The sequence below is a fragment of the Polistes dominula genome, unplaced genomic scaffold, assembly GCF_049000335.1.
Source record: "Polistes dominula isolate Pdom_NZ unplaced genomic scaffold, Pdom_raw_medaka contig_73, whole genome shotgun sequence".
Classification (NCBI taxonomy): Eukaryota; Metazoa; Arthropoda; class Insecta; order Hymenoptera; family Vespidae; genus Polistes; species Polistes dominula.
In genome coordinates, this window is record NW_028300951.1 from 2,226,055 (window position 1) to 2,240,369 (window position 14,315).

The 14,315-nt window shown below is 28.2% G+C and overlaps 2 protein-coding genes across 8 annotated transcripts in view; one reads left to right on the top strand and one right to left on the bottom strand.

Annotated features, from left to right (window-relative positions):
* The window catches only part of LOC107063834 (uncharacterized), a 192,653-nt gene that overhangs the window by 75,698 nt on the left and 102,640 nt on the right, over positions 1 to 14,315 (top strand).
* LOC107063959 (tubulin monoglutamylase TTLL4) overlaps positions 1 to 14,315 on the bottom strand; it is a 184,978-nt gene that overhangs the window by 71,257 nt on the left and 99,406 nt on the right. Inside the window, exon 1 of one of the 7 annotated variants that reach the window (XM_089172308.1) lies at positions 10,009 to 12,798. The exons of 4 other annotated variants lie outside the window; for them this stretch is intronic. The gene's annotated coding sequence lies outside the window, so the exon portion shown is untranslated. Of the gene's footprint in view, positions 1 to 7,277; positions 7,562 to 8,556; positions 9,494 to 10,008; positions 12,799 to 14,315 lie in introns of those variants that run through there. 2 more of the 7 variants (XM_015316160.2, XM_089172307.1) reach the window with 2 other exon arrangements.

The following is a 14,315-nucleotide window of genomic DNA, read 5'->3' on the forward strand; positions in this document are numbered from 1 at the left end:
ACTTATCACGAGAGATTTTTCTAGATAAGGTATATCTAAAAATGTAGATTCTATATTTTTTTTGGGGGGGGGGGAATTTAGAAATATAAGAAAAATATAGTATTTTTTATAGCAACGTACGTAAGATCTATATAATAATTTAAATATAATAATTAAACATATAATAATTACCTATATAATAAATATATAATATAGTAATATATTATAATATTAATCAACTATATAATTATATATGTTATAAAAATTTATTATATTCAAATATATAATAATTAAATATATATAAATATTATTAATTAGAATTGTTCTTGTAAGCTAGGAAAAATTTTATAGAAAAAATAATACCAAAAAAAAAAAAACTAGACTTTTTTAAAAATTGAAGAATACAACTCACAAGAGTTTCTTAATTAATCTAATTAGCATCTTTAATTATTATTAAATGTTATTAAATATAATGATCAGGGTGTTGAAAATTGTCGTCGTTATGAACGTCACCGTTTACGAGAATTGCCAATTAATTTCAATCTTAATTTCTTCATACTTAATTAATTGAAACACCTTCTTGATTAGAACCAATGCTAAGAAATATAACACCAAATTAATTATTCCAGATGAAAAATCAAAAATAAGAAAAATAAAGAAATTGGGGGAAGACACAAGGAACAGAGAGAGAGAGAGAGAGAGAGAGAGAGAGAGAGAGAAAGGGGGGAAGGGGTAAAAAAAAATTTGTTGGACAGAGTCGGCGAACGATGAATATGGTTTTATCCATTATCCAATTTGCGATCGTGTCGGTCGAGGGTCGATATCTTTATCGAGTAGTGAGGGGTAGGAAAGGGGGAGAGACAGAAATTATGAAGCAGCAACAGCAACATCAGCAACACCCGTTGGGGACTATTTCTCTCTTTCTCTCTCTCTCTCTCTCTCTCTCTCTCTCTGTTTTACTCTCATACTCTTTCATAAGCCGATATGGTCTTAGGTGAAGAGGGAAATATCGTTGAAACGATTTAATAGTACGTTCCGCTTGAACGATCTATTTATAACCAAGTACAACAGGTTAACACAGTTTACGTTTTAAAAGGATTCAAACATTTTAATATCTTCATTGTATAATAATTATATCTAAGGAGGGGAAGAAATAAAATATGTTTATCAATTATTTATCGAATCATTATAGGATACTTTGGTCACGTGTTACTGTCGTTTTGTCATAAATTGTTGATTTAATATACTTATAATTCTAAACTATGTACTAAATTAAAACAAATCACAAAAAAATGAAAAAGATTTCATTAATAAAAGTAGTTTCGCGAAATTCATTTGAAAACATATAATGTGACACTGAATTTTTATATATAAAGAGATACATGTTTGATATATATATATATATATTATAGAACATAAATGTTGAGATGTAAAAGAAACGTATAAGTGTGTGTATGCGTTTGTTATTTAGTCGACACTTGTAATTAAATATTTTGTATCTATGTAATGTAAATGTGTTGTACACCTTATTAATTAGAATTATTGAAATATATAATTATTTATATATTTAATATATCATTTTCTATTTAAATTACATATACATATATATATATATATATATATATATTGAATGTATAAGATTGGTATCGACGTATTCGTAAAATATAATTAATTTGCATCGTTATTTACTAAAAACTTATAAACATCTGTCGTCCGAATGATTTTATTTTTTTTTATTTTTTAAATCGGTTAACAACAGAGACGCGTTCCAGTAGATAAAAGGTTCGACTTTCGAGAAGTTAACTCGTTCCTACTCTCTTTTCTTTATTTTTTTTTTTTTTTTTTTTTTATATTTTTATATCTTAAACTGCTCGGAAATGAGCTAATTTTTCGTCGATATCTTTTTCGGCAATCAGATAAGCCCCTTTCACACGGGTACGCTGGCGGTCGGGTCTTTGAGAAAAGTTCGTAAGTACTCGTATCTCAGCAACCAACCAAATTATCGAACAGATGTCAACAAATATATATATATATATATATATATATATAAATATATATAAATATATATATATATAAATATATATGAGCCTGTGTATACATATGGGTATGTGTATGTACATATACGTACAAGTATGTATAATGTGTATATTAAATGTGTAGGTATGTGTGAAAGTACGTATACGTTAATATGTAACATGTGTGTACATGTGTGTTTATATTTATGTGTGTTTACATTGTGTGTGTGTGTGTATTTTACTGGATGCATCCGGTGGTGGTGAATTTTAAATTAAAATCATTTTCGTTCACGATATTTCGTTCGATAGCCAACGATGATGGTGGCAAGACATTCGTAAATTTCGTTGACATCTTAACTCGACTGACTATCGAAAGAAGTGAAGGAGAAAGAGAGAGAGAGAGAGTGAGAGTGAGAGAGAGAGAGAGAGAGATAACCCCTACTACTACATGTTTTTTTTGCCAGCTGAAATTCCCATTCAATCGACGAATATATTCGATCGGACGATAACATTTTTAAATATTTACTGATGTATATATATATGTATTTGATAATCGACAGTGGTGACGTTTCACCGCTTTAGAAATCGTTCAACAAAAAAATGATTTTTTTTTTGTACATTACAATTTTATCGATAAACCAACCTTTCTCCTGTTAAATTTTAATACACACACACACACATACACATAATGTGACCATACGTTGAATTAATCATATATGTCGAAATCATTGATTCGTTGATTATGCAAATATTATTAATATTACATCTTCTTATTGATTTGAATGAATTTAAATTCATCAATAGTGATAGATTAACATGATTTGTAATAGACGTAAAAAAATAATTATTTTAAAAAATTTCCTATTTTGTTTTAACATATAAAATGATGTAATAATATAGTTATATAATACAATAATCAATTTCTAATATTTTAATCGATAACAAAATTATTATTGTATTAAATTCGAAATTTATTAAATATTACTCATTGATTTATTTAAATATTTTATATATATTTATATATTTATAATAATTTCTATAATTATATAATTTAAATAAGAAAATATTTTATTATTTAACAATAAGATATTTTAATATTTCAATATTTTAATATTTAATAATACAAATATTTGAATTAGTTATTTAAATATTTATTATATATTTATTATAGTTATTTAAATTATTAAAATTAGTTATTTAATAATTTATATAACAATATAATTTAAATAACTAATAACAATATTTTATATATTTATAATAAAAAAAACTCTCCCGTTTACATGTTCCGAGTTACTTTTCAACTAACATAATCTCACGTTTATTCAATACTATCAAACGATCGCATTATTTTATCGGCACTTTGAAGTCAACAGCACGCACAAGTTCTTTTTTTACTTTTAATGGATCACCCATCCATTTTAATAACCCTGCCCCCCTTAAGTTACTTAACTTTAGTCAACTGATAGACTGAAAATACTCAACCAACTGTGTGGGCCATTGACTTTACATATTATTAAATATCGTATATTAAAATATAAGTCGTATAATAAAAACAATTATATTTATATGTCGGTACATATATGTATGATGGTTAGAAGGGATTAAGGGGGTTGCGAGAGGGAAGAGTAAAGGAAAAAGGGAGAGCTTGTTATACCGGTCCTTGGTAAAGGGAAACATTGCTCGTCCTATCAAACGACTTAGACTACGACGACGACGATGATGATGATAATGATAATAATGATAATGATGATGATGATGATGATGATGATGATGATGAGGAGTACGAAGAAGACAGGGACAGAATTTTAACTTGTCCATCTAACTGTCACACGTAAACTCTCTCTTTCATTCTGACAGACCTGCACGAAGCCTGCAGCCAACACGACGAATAAAATGTTGTCGATAGAAGCAATTTTTGCGTTTCGTGATCTTCATTCTTTCCGTTTTATTCCATCTTACCCCTCACAACCACTTATTACCTCTTCTCATCATTAGCATCTCAAGGCTAAGCATAAATATGAACGTACATGTACGTGTTATTCATAAACAGTCATTTGTAAATAAAAAGTATTTTTCGTTGCTTGTTTAGTTGTTGATTTCTTTCTTTTTTCTGGTTCATTAAAATTTTATATATTTGCATTTTTATATCAATCTTTGTTAATATGTATAATATATTGATAATAGTAGACTATATATATATATATATATATATGTTTATACTAATCATACGAATATATTGAAATAAATTGTGACCATTAAATAATATCAAGTTGAATAATATAAGTTTATATAATTTTTTTTCTAAATAAATAGATAATAAAAATTGCATGAGTTAATTAAAATAATTATATTTGATTATCAAACAACATATATCTAAAAAATAAAATTAATATGACAACTAATAGTAAAATAAAAAAATTATACATCTAAAAAATAAAATATATAAATAAAAATAAATATGACAATATAATATAAAATAAAATAAAATAAAAAAACTAATTATATTTGATTATCAAAGAAAATATATATCTAAAAAATAAAATATATACATATAAAAATTGATATGACACCTAATAATAATAAAAAAAAAAATATTAATTACATTTAATTATCAAAGAACACATCTAACAATAAAATATATAAAAATTAATATGACAATTAATAATAAAATAAAAAAAAAACTAATTATATTTGATTATCCAAGAAAATATATATCTAAAAATATAAAATAAAATATATAAAAATTAGTATGACAACTAATAATAAAATTATCTTACATATCATCACATGGTGTATGTGATATTTCAACTCAACTGTTACAAATGACAATTTTTCTTCTCCCATTCTCATTAAATATAACATAAATATATACTCGTACATTTTGCAAATTGCAACAAATAAATTACTACAACTCTAACAGAAAATATAAAAAAAAAAAAATGGGAGAAAAAAGATAGGGGGTTAAGGGGGCAACGAATAAGAGAACTATAAAGAGACCCCGTACACGTTTCTCGCACACGACCACCACGCTTCATGCACGTTCAGGGTTCCCGTTCGTTCCTTTCGTCAAAGCCGAGGGTGGACCTGTTGAATTCAACGGAATGGGGTTGGGGAAGAAAAAAAAAATATGAGAGAGAAAAATATCTATGGTTGAATCACCAGAGGGGTGCGCCCGTTTACGGAATACCTTCAGATAAATAACCCCTCTCATTTCCCATAACATTCTTTACAAACTTTCGAGGTCATTCAAACGATCAAGGGATGATCGAAATAAACGCAAATTGTTTCTTGTTCAAATTAAATCATTTTCTTTTATATAAACAATTATGATAATATTAAAAAAAAAAAAAAAAAAAACAAGAAAATAAGAAAATTAATATTTCAATCATGTCGATAAGAAGAAAGTATTTTACTTGATTTTATCATTGAAATATTAGATATGTGGGTTATGTGTAAAAATACACCTGACAGGTGAAATTTACATACATGGACGTAAAAAAAATTGTTCAAGAAAATTTCAATGCTGTAGCATATTATTTTATCATGATTTCTACAATGTTATAAAATATACATTTATATGGGTTATTAGCATATTCATGTGTTATTATTTGTCCAATCGATATGCGTAAATCAATGTGGGTTTGATCAAAGAAAATTAGCAGAGATATGAACTAAGAAATAAAAACAAATTAAAATTAATTAAAAAATACTTAATACGCTCACAGAAAAAGAAAAAAAATTCAATAAATGGGGGGGGGCGGATTTTGGGTTGGAAGAAAGTTAACGGAGAAAAGTGTAAAGAATAAAAACTAAAAATAAGAAAAATTAAAATAAAAAGAAGAAGAAGAAGAAGAAGAAGAGGGTTGGCAAGTCGCGAGTTGAAAACGACAACGATGATGATGATGATGATGGTGATGGTGGTGGTGGTGGTGGTGGTGGTAGTAGCCGTAGAGAAGCAACAGCAGCAGCAGCAGCATCGAGGACAGGTGGCAACGAGACGAGAACCAGGGAACCTCGAAGGAACCGAGTTCTCACGCGCGAAACTTCCAGCTGCCATCGGAGATATACAACAACGATTCACTGGGTCCGATTGCACAGACGCCGTACAAAGTCGGCACAACGTGGCATGGCACACCACTGCCACACGCCTAAAACTTAACTACGAAACTTACTCTCACCCTCGTCGTAAACAGCTACAGTACTTCACAATGTATTATATATGTATGCATGTATGTATGTATGAAGGAACGCGGATAGAAAGAAAAGAACGAAAATGGTGTTCTTTACAACATGCGGAAATAATCGAACAGATGCCTTTACTTTGCGGTTGGTCAGGAATCTAAATTTTAGAGAGAAAATGAAAGACCAACAGGGGGAGAAAAAGAAGAAACCCCCTAACATCACCCCACCACGTTTTTATTTCTTTAATTTTTATTTACGTTATCGAATTGTTTAATTCAATTATTATATAATATAATTATAATATTTGCTTGAAATTAATGACGTATTTATTATTATTATGTTATCGGTATTTTTCAAATGATAAGATATTAAATAAGTAATGAAATAAATAAAAGACCACCACCACCACCACCACCACCCTTTTATCTTCAAACCACGTGTTTTTATTTTTATTCCTAATATCAGATTGTTCAATTCAATTATTTGTAATTAACATTTACCTGAAATTAATGACCTATTTATTATTATAATGTTATCGATATTTTTCACATGATAAGATATTAAATAAGTAATAAAATAAATAAAAAACGTTGTGTGTATTAAGTTTTAATTTAATAATCATTAAAAAACGTAATTAGAAGTAATATCAAAATATCATTTTCCAAGTGTGTGTATTCCTTGTATAGTATATAATTTCTTGACACTTAAACTATGAGAATAACATTTTAAGTAATGACAAGAAAGAGACGCGTTGTTTGTAGATATGTCGTTGATAAAAAGGTTGAATCGAGTCAGTTTGATAGTAGTGTGTAGTATCATGAAATGATTTCCATATAACCTTTGTGTGTGCATATAAACGTATTATCGATGTTTCAGATAAAGACTGCCATTATCGTGACTGGCTAACGCTTAAGGCGTTCCCTCGAACGATCGATAAAGGTAGTTTCATCATACTATAGTAATGCGCGACGAGATTCTTCATAAGAAAGAAAGAGAGAGAGAGAGAGAGAACCCTTTCTGAACGATCGACGAGGCGTTAATGATCGATCGATCGTAGAAAGGCATGATTCCAACGACCGGATTATCCACGTATCTGCCCACCTTATAACTTATTCTGATCTTCCGAGGTAATAGCTTCTGGTTTCTCCTTGTAATCCGATGCTTGATTTGGTTGGTTGGTTGGTTGGTTAGTTGGTTGGTTGCTTGCTTGTTTCGCCGACACCACTTCAGGGTGAATATTTCGAATACGGTTAAGCTTATTATCCTTATTATTTCTGCGGCGCAAAATAACACGCGAAAATTACCCCGTGCTAACGTAATCGAAACAACCTATATACATAAATTTAAATCCTATATGTATATATATATATATACATCTATTTTTGTAATATCTATAATTCTAGATCATATATGGGTTTACCAAAAAATTCATATATATATCTATATATTATATATAAATTAAAATTAAGTATTAAAAATTTTTAATATATTATATATAATTATAGTTACATAATATATTGATTATATATTAATTATTATTACTATAATATCACTATAATATATATTATAATATAGTAATATAATTATAATATAATCATAATACTATATATACATTGTTTTAGAAAACCTTAACCCCTTCCATATATAAGTATTAACAAAATTACAAAAAAAAATATTAAAAATATAAATCACAGCTAACTCATTGAGAAAACCCAATCAAAACCATTTATATACATTGATATAAATTTCTCCCATGTCTTAGAAAACCATATGAATTTAAATATATCGGTCAATTATATAAAGTAGACAAATGCATATTCCATTTGAAAATAGTGATTATATAAAACGGATACTCATTTCCGGCTTGATCAACTCGTACGGTGGGCACGCGATGATCATTGAAATAACCCCGGACAAGATACTTTGCTCTCCATGAAGGAAATGTCTCCCCCCTACCCACTTCTTTCTGGTCGCTTCAATGCGCAATTTCATTTCGAAATAAACCACACGACGCTTAATGACTTACTCTGATTACCAATGATCATCATCTACCATCTACCACCATTACTACTACTACTACTATTACTACCATTACCACCTGCTGTTTATTCTTAATCTACGAGGGTTCAAGCCGCGACATTATGACCTTCCGTGCAACAGGTTATCCTTCTATACGTCCCTCACCCTTCAGTTCCCTACCCTGTTCTGCCCTTTCCCTTCCTTCCTTCCTTTTTTTTCTCTCTTCCTCAACTTGTTCACTGACTCACTGCAGGACTCGGTCGAATCAACGCTTTTACTACTCTCTTTAGCATCCTTCTTTATCCCCACCCCCCACTCTTCTTTTTCTTTCTCTTTCTCACACTCACACTCACACTCTTACCATCTCTTTCTCTCGTACTCGTTAAGGCTAACCGGGCAAAAACGAGGGACAAAAGGCGTCCCTCTCTTCCTCTTCTCCAACCCTAGTGTTGTCCTTTTTCCTCTGGCAATATCTCGGTGGAGGTCTTTCTCCAACAGCAGCACGAGCTCACCACGTGCTCGGTTACTTTCGCCATGCGTTGAGCGCGCGCCACGCATGCGCCGCCAGCTACCGTGCGCAACTCGTGCTGCGCACACGTCTGGACCTAGGCACCGTCTTCCTCCCACCAACTAACTTTTTCCTACCACCACCACAACCACCACTACTACCACCGCCACGCCGGTGCCGCTTCTTTTACTCCCTTCTCTTTCTAGCTCGTGGACGGACGTGCGCTCAAATCGTGCGTTGCTCGTGCGCCCTGCGTTATTTCTCTCTCTCTCTCTCTCTCTCCCTCTCTCTCTTACTCGCACACAACGCACATGCGCTCTTTTTCGTTCTCTCCATACCCCCACCTCGCGTGATCTTCTTCTCTCACAATTTTACTGCCTTCCCCCACCCCCCGTATTCTCGGCTGCTGCGTTGCGCGTGTTCTACCCAACCCCACCCTTTTCTACCTTTTTGCTACTCCCCCCTCCACTCTTCCCGCGTGGACGCCTTTAACGCACGCGTGGCGCTTCCAAGTCGTCCGTCCAGGTAGCTCGTAATCGTACACACATACACATATGCATACGAGTTCTCTCACATACACATACAATTTACTAACGTGTTCATCCGTATATGCATATGGTTACTTTCAAACGTGTTTGTAATTTCTTGTCGGTCTCTCTCTCTCTTTCTTTTTTTTTTATTATATATTATCCTTTTTTTTTATTACATTAAAATGTAATATAGGAAAAGTTAATTTGTTATGTATAAGAAATGATTCGATAATTTTCATGACTCATATATGCAAATTCGATCTAACGGAGACCTTTGAAGATGTAATAATTTTTTTCTTTAAAAAAAAAAAAAAAATAAAAAGAGTTATACATATATATAGAATTTTGTTATAAATAATAATAATATTTGAGTAATTTAATTTAAAAAGTTATAATATTTAAAAGTAAGAAATTGTTTATCTTTTAACATAAAAACAAGTTGCTCGCAAGTTGCATTCATATGCAATTTGCATAAATGCAAATAAAATAATATTATATATAATATTTTATATAATTATATTAATTATATTATATTATATTAATATTTATATAAAGGTTTAATAACAAAAGGTATTTTCAACTAACTATAACTGAAAAAACATAACGAGCAATAAAATACTAAAACAAAACAGTAAAATAAATGAACTCGTATAAAATATTACGAATAAGATAGGGTTGTGGGTTGTGTGGGGAGGTGAAGGAGGGGGAAACGCATTTTTAGTGTCTGTCAATTTACCCGTAGGTAAGAATAATAATAAAGAAGCGCAGAAAGTACCTTGCACACAGTGGCTACTTTAAACCTCCCACTCTACCCCGCCCTTCCAACAAGAGAGACCCTTCCGTGGCCGTCCTACAACTCGTCGTGTTGAAAAGAGACAACCGTCGAACTCCACCCTCGAAGCGAGGTTGGTTTGTGCGCATGCGTTGTTTTGCCTTGCTGCAACTATAAAAGCCGAGAAGACCTCATACCAGCTCGCATTCAATCACACCCACTCTCAAAAGGTACTACTGTATTTCTTAATATACGTCTGATCGAAATAATAAAACGAGAAAGAGAGAGAGAAATATTCTATCAAAAATAGAAACAAACAAAAACTGATTAAAGTAATTTGCAAAATTATAAAGAATTAAACATATAAATACCATTTAAATTGGTGCAGCAAATTAACATCGTCCATAAAGTAAGAGAAGCAGATAGATAAACAAAGTTGCATACGGAATTGAAATATTTTCAAAAATAAACAAAATCATACATATCACCCATTTTCGAAATTGTTAAACCATTGGTGCAGCAACTTATCATCAAGAGAAAAAGAAAGATAAACAAAGTTGCATACGTAATTGAAATATTTCAAAGAAAAATAAAACCATACACATCACCCAATTCCAAAATTGGTGAACCCAATGAATCCGTTCGTTGGAAAGCAAAGAAAACAAAATTCAGGAAAGATACGTAATTAACAAAGTTATAAAGAAATAAACAAACAAACACTCTTGAAAATTGGTGCAGCAAATTAACATCGTTCAAAAGTAAGAGAAAAAGAAAGATAAACAAAGTTGCATACGTAATTGAAACATTTTAAAGAAAAACAAAATCATACACATCAGCCATTTTCGAAATTGGTTTCAATTCTTGGATTCTGAAAAGAAATCTGATTCGTTTTAAAACCAAAAAGGTTTTGAACCTTTCAAAAAGCAAAAGAACAAATCAAGAAAAATAGGAAGAACTAATTCAATAAACTGCAGTACAATCTTTTCATCAATCAGGTTGCTAATTCAAGAATTTCAACATGGAAACAAATAACAAATATAAATTAAAAATAAATTATGATTCTATCATTGAATTAACAAGTCAATGTAGCAAAAGATTATTGAAAAAAGTTTCGAGTGCACTCGTAAGGTGTTATGATAAATTGACAACACGTGATAGGATCATCAACAATGGTAAAATTGATCAAGAAAATTGCATCAACGAGGACAAAATGAAAGAGGTTAAAGAAATTGAACGGTTTATCATCGAAAATTTAGAAAATGAGTTAAGAGAACTTGCCATGACCGATAAATCCATTTTCAAGGATTTTCAATTATTCGACATGATCGATGTGATCGAAGATTAATCAACAACGAAGATGAAGAAGATAAAGAAGACGACGAAGAAGAAGAAGAAGAAGAAGAAGAAGTTAAACATCATCGTGGAAAATTTGTAACAAAACAAATAGTAAGATCAATTCTTTTTTAATATAAATAACTATATACATATATATTTATAATAATTAAACAACGTTGTTCGGAAATTCTCAAGATTGTCGCGTTAAAAACAAAAAAAAAGAAAAACATTCATAGTTATTACGAATGCCAATCGATCAATTCTAACTCCCGGTTGAAAGCTTTAATTATTAACTCGAAGTTTAATTGCAATTAAGCATCAACGTGATTAATATGTAACATTTAAATTTTTATTATTTAAAATTAGAATTAGAATTATAATTAAAATAATTATCTTATCGTATCGTAGATATTTTAGGATATAAATTAAAATTAAAGTTAAATAATATTAGATAATTGTCACACATAGGTACATTACTTGTTTGCATTTAAACTGTGATACTACGTTCATTAAATTAGTTAATTATTTTAGATAACAAATTATGTGATAGGATTTTGCATTTTTATTTTTATTTTTATTTGTTTATTTTTTTATTTTTTTTCTATTAAGTTATTATTAAGATTGAACTTAGTTGTTCAAAAAAATATAGGCCACCAAGTGCAGAGATCAATTGTATTTGTTAGTATCAACATCTGTGATAATTCTGATTATAAAATCACTATAGTTATTATATATAGTATAGAATATAATTATATAAGTTAGAAAAATCAACTGTGATAACAAAGATAAGAATTAATAATTCTGTTATATCGAAGGATACAAAAAAGAAAGATGAAGCATAAGGATAGTTTTTTTATATTAAAATCTGATCTTATCCCAGTCCCCAGATAAAGGGGATTATTCGAGGGTGAAGCTTGCAAGTTACCCTCTGCAAAAATAATATTTGGGCCCAAAATCAACAAAATAGCATCTTTAGGGTGTTTAGTTTGGGATAACAGGACAAATTCACAAGAAGAAAATTTGATCTCAAGATATTATCTACAATACTCATGTTTGTGTCTTCCAATACATGCAATATTAGATTTTATTATGATCATTGATAAAAGAAGAAGATGAAAAATCTGATCTCAAAATATGATCTAGAAAACTCATATAAGTGTCTTCCAATAAATGCAATATTAGGATTGTAATATAATCATTGATAAAAAAAAACTGTGATAATAATTATACTATAATTAATCATTTTTAGGATTATAGGATTGTAACGATTAGAATACCATAAGTTTATAGTCTTCTAATTATATTTTTTATTTTTTTAAATGAAACCTCAAGCGATGTTTGTGATACATAGCTGATTATCAATTATTTTAATTGATATTACGTTTTTGTAACACATTATTTGAATTGTCGTGTGCGTATTGATTTATATGTTTGAAAAAATTTATTGAAATTTATGAAAATTATGTAACATCGTATAAATGTAATAATATGTATTATTTTTACGTTTAGTTTGTCATATAGATTGTTTTAAATAATCATTAGTTTTATATTCGCACGTATATCTATTCAAAAAAAAAAAAAAGAAAAAAAGAAAAAAAATTGTGTTCAAATTTTTGGTTTTCATCTTGACTGTATTATTAATTAAATTGGACAGCATGATCCAATTATTATGTTTTGTGTTTATATGAAAGTTACGATTTTATAATGTCTCTTTTTTTTTCTAAAATTAAATAAATAAATAAATAAATATTGTGTGAATTTGTATATTTTTTCGATTTATTGATTGTTAATTCTTACAAACAGCCACTTTTTACTACAAACCCACCCTCTCATTTTTGTTATAAGAATATTTTAATACGAAATATTAATATATTTAATGATAAGATAAATAATAAATTAATAAATAATAAAATTAGACAAAAAAAATGGTCTGAAAAATTATTGGATACAAATTATTATTAATACTAAATATATTAAAAATATGATAAATATTGTTATTCTTATAAAATAAATAATATTACAGTAATAATACAACCCCAATTCGAATTATTGCAAAATTATGGTAAAATACATCTACAATTTTAAGAGAATTAATTTTTTTTTTAATTTAAATTAAATTTTCCCATAAGAACAAAAAATTCCCGCTACTTTGCTAAAAAGTTCCTTGCACCATCTATCACAAGACCCTTCAACCCTCTTAACCTACGAACTTCCCTTGCTAATTCATAGATGGCGTTCGTAAAAAAAAGGGCCATATGTCCTTCCCATATTTTTTTTCACTTACAAAAACAATTAAAACAAAAAAAAATCAAACACTATAAAAAAAAAAAAAAATCATAATCACGTATACGTGAAAACCATAAACACAATACGTCAAATAATTTCGATTAGTTTATTATAAGATAATATTTATTATTTCATATTTAATATTCATTATTTATATTAAATTTACAAAGATTACAAAAATGATCAAAGATATTCAAAATTTTTACACATAAGAATTCATATATATATATATATATATATATATATATATATATATATATATATATAATAAAATAAAATATATATATTAAATTATAATATTATAATATTAGTAATATAATATTTAAAAAAATACATATATATATATATATACATATTAATTTTAATATATATTTTTATTTAAATTATATATTAATATAATATATTATATAAATTAAATAATTTATTCTAATTTTTTTCTAATTTATTTTAATTAATATATAATATTGTATATAATTTTATATGTTATTATTATTGTATTAATTAGAATAATTATTTAATTACAACATATTATTTTATTTTATATTTTATATTTTATATTTTATATTTTATTTATTTTATATATTATTTTATATTTTATATTTTATTATATTAATTAGAATAATTATTTAATTACAACATATTATTTTATTTTATATTTTATATTTTATTTATTTTATATATTATTTTAT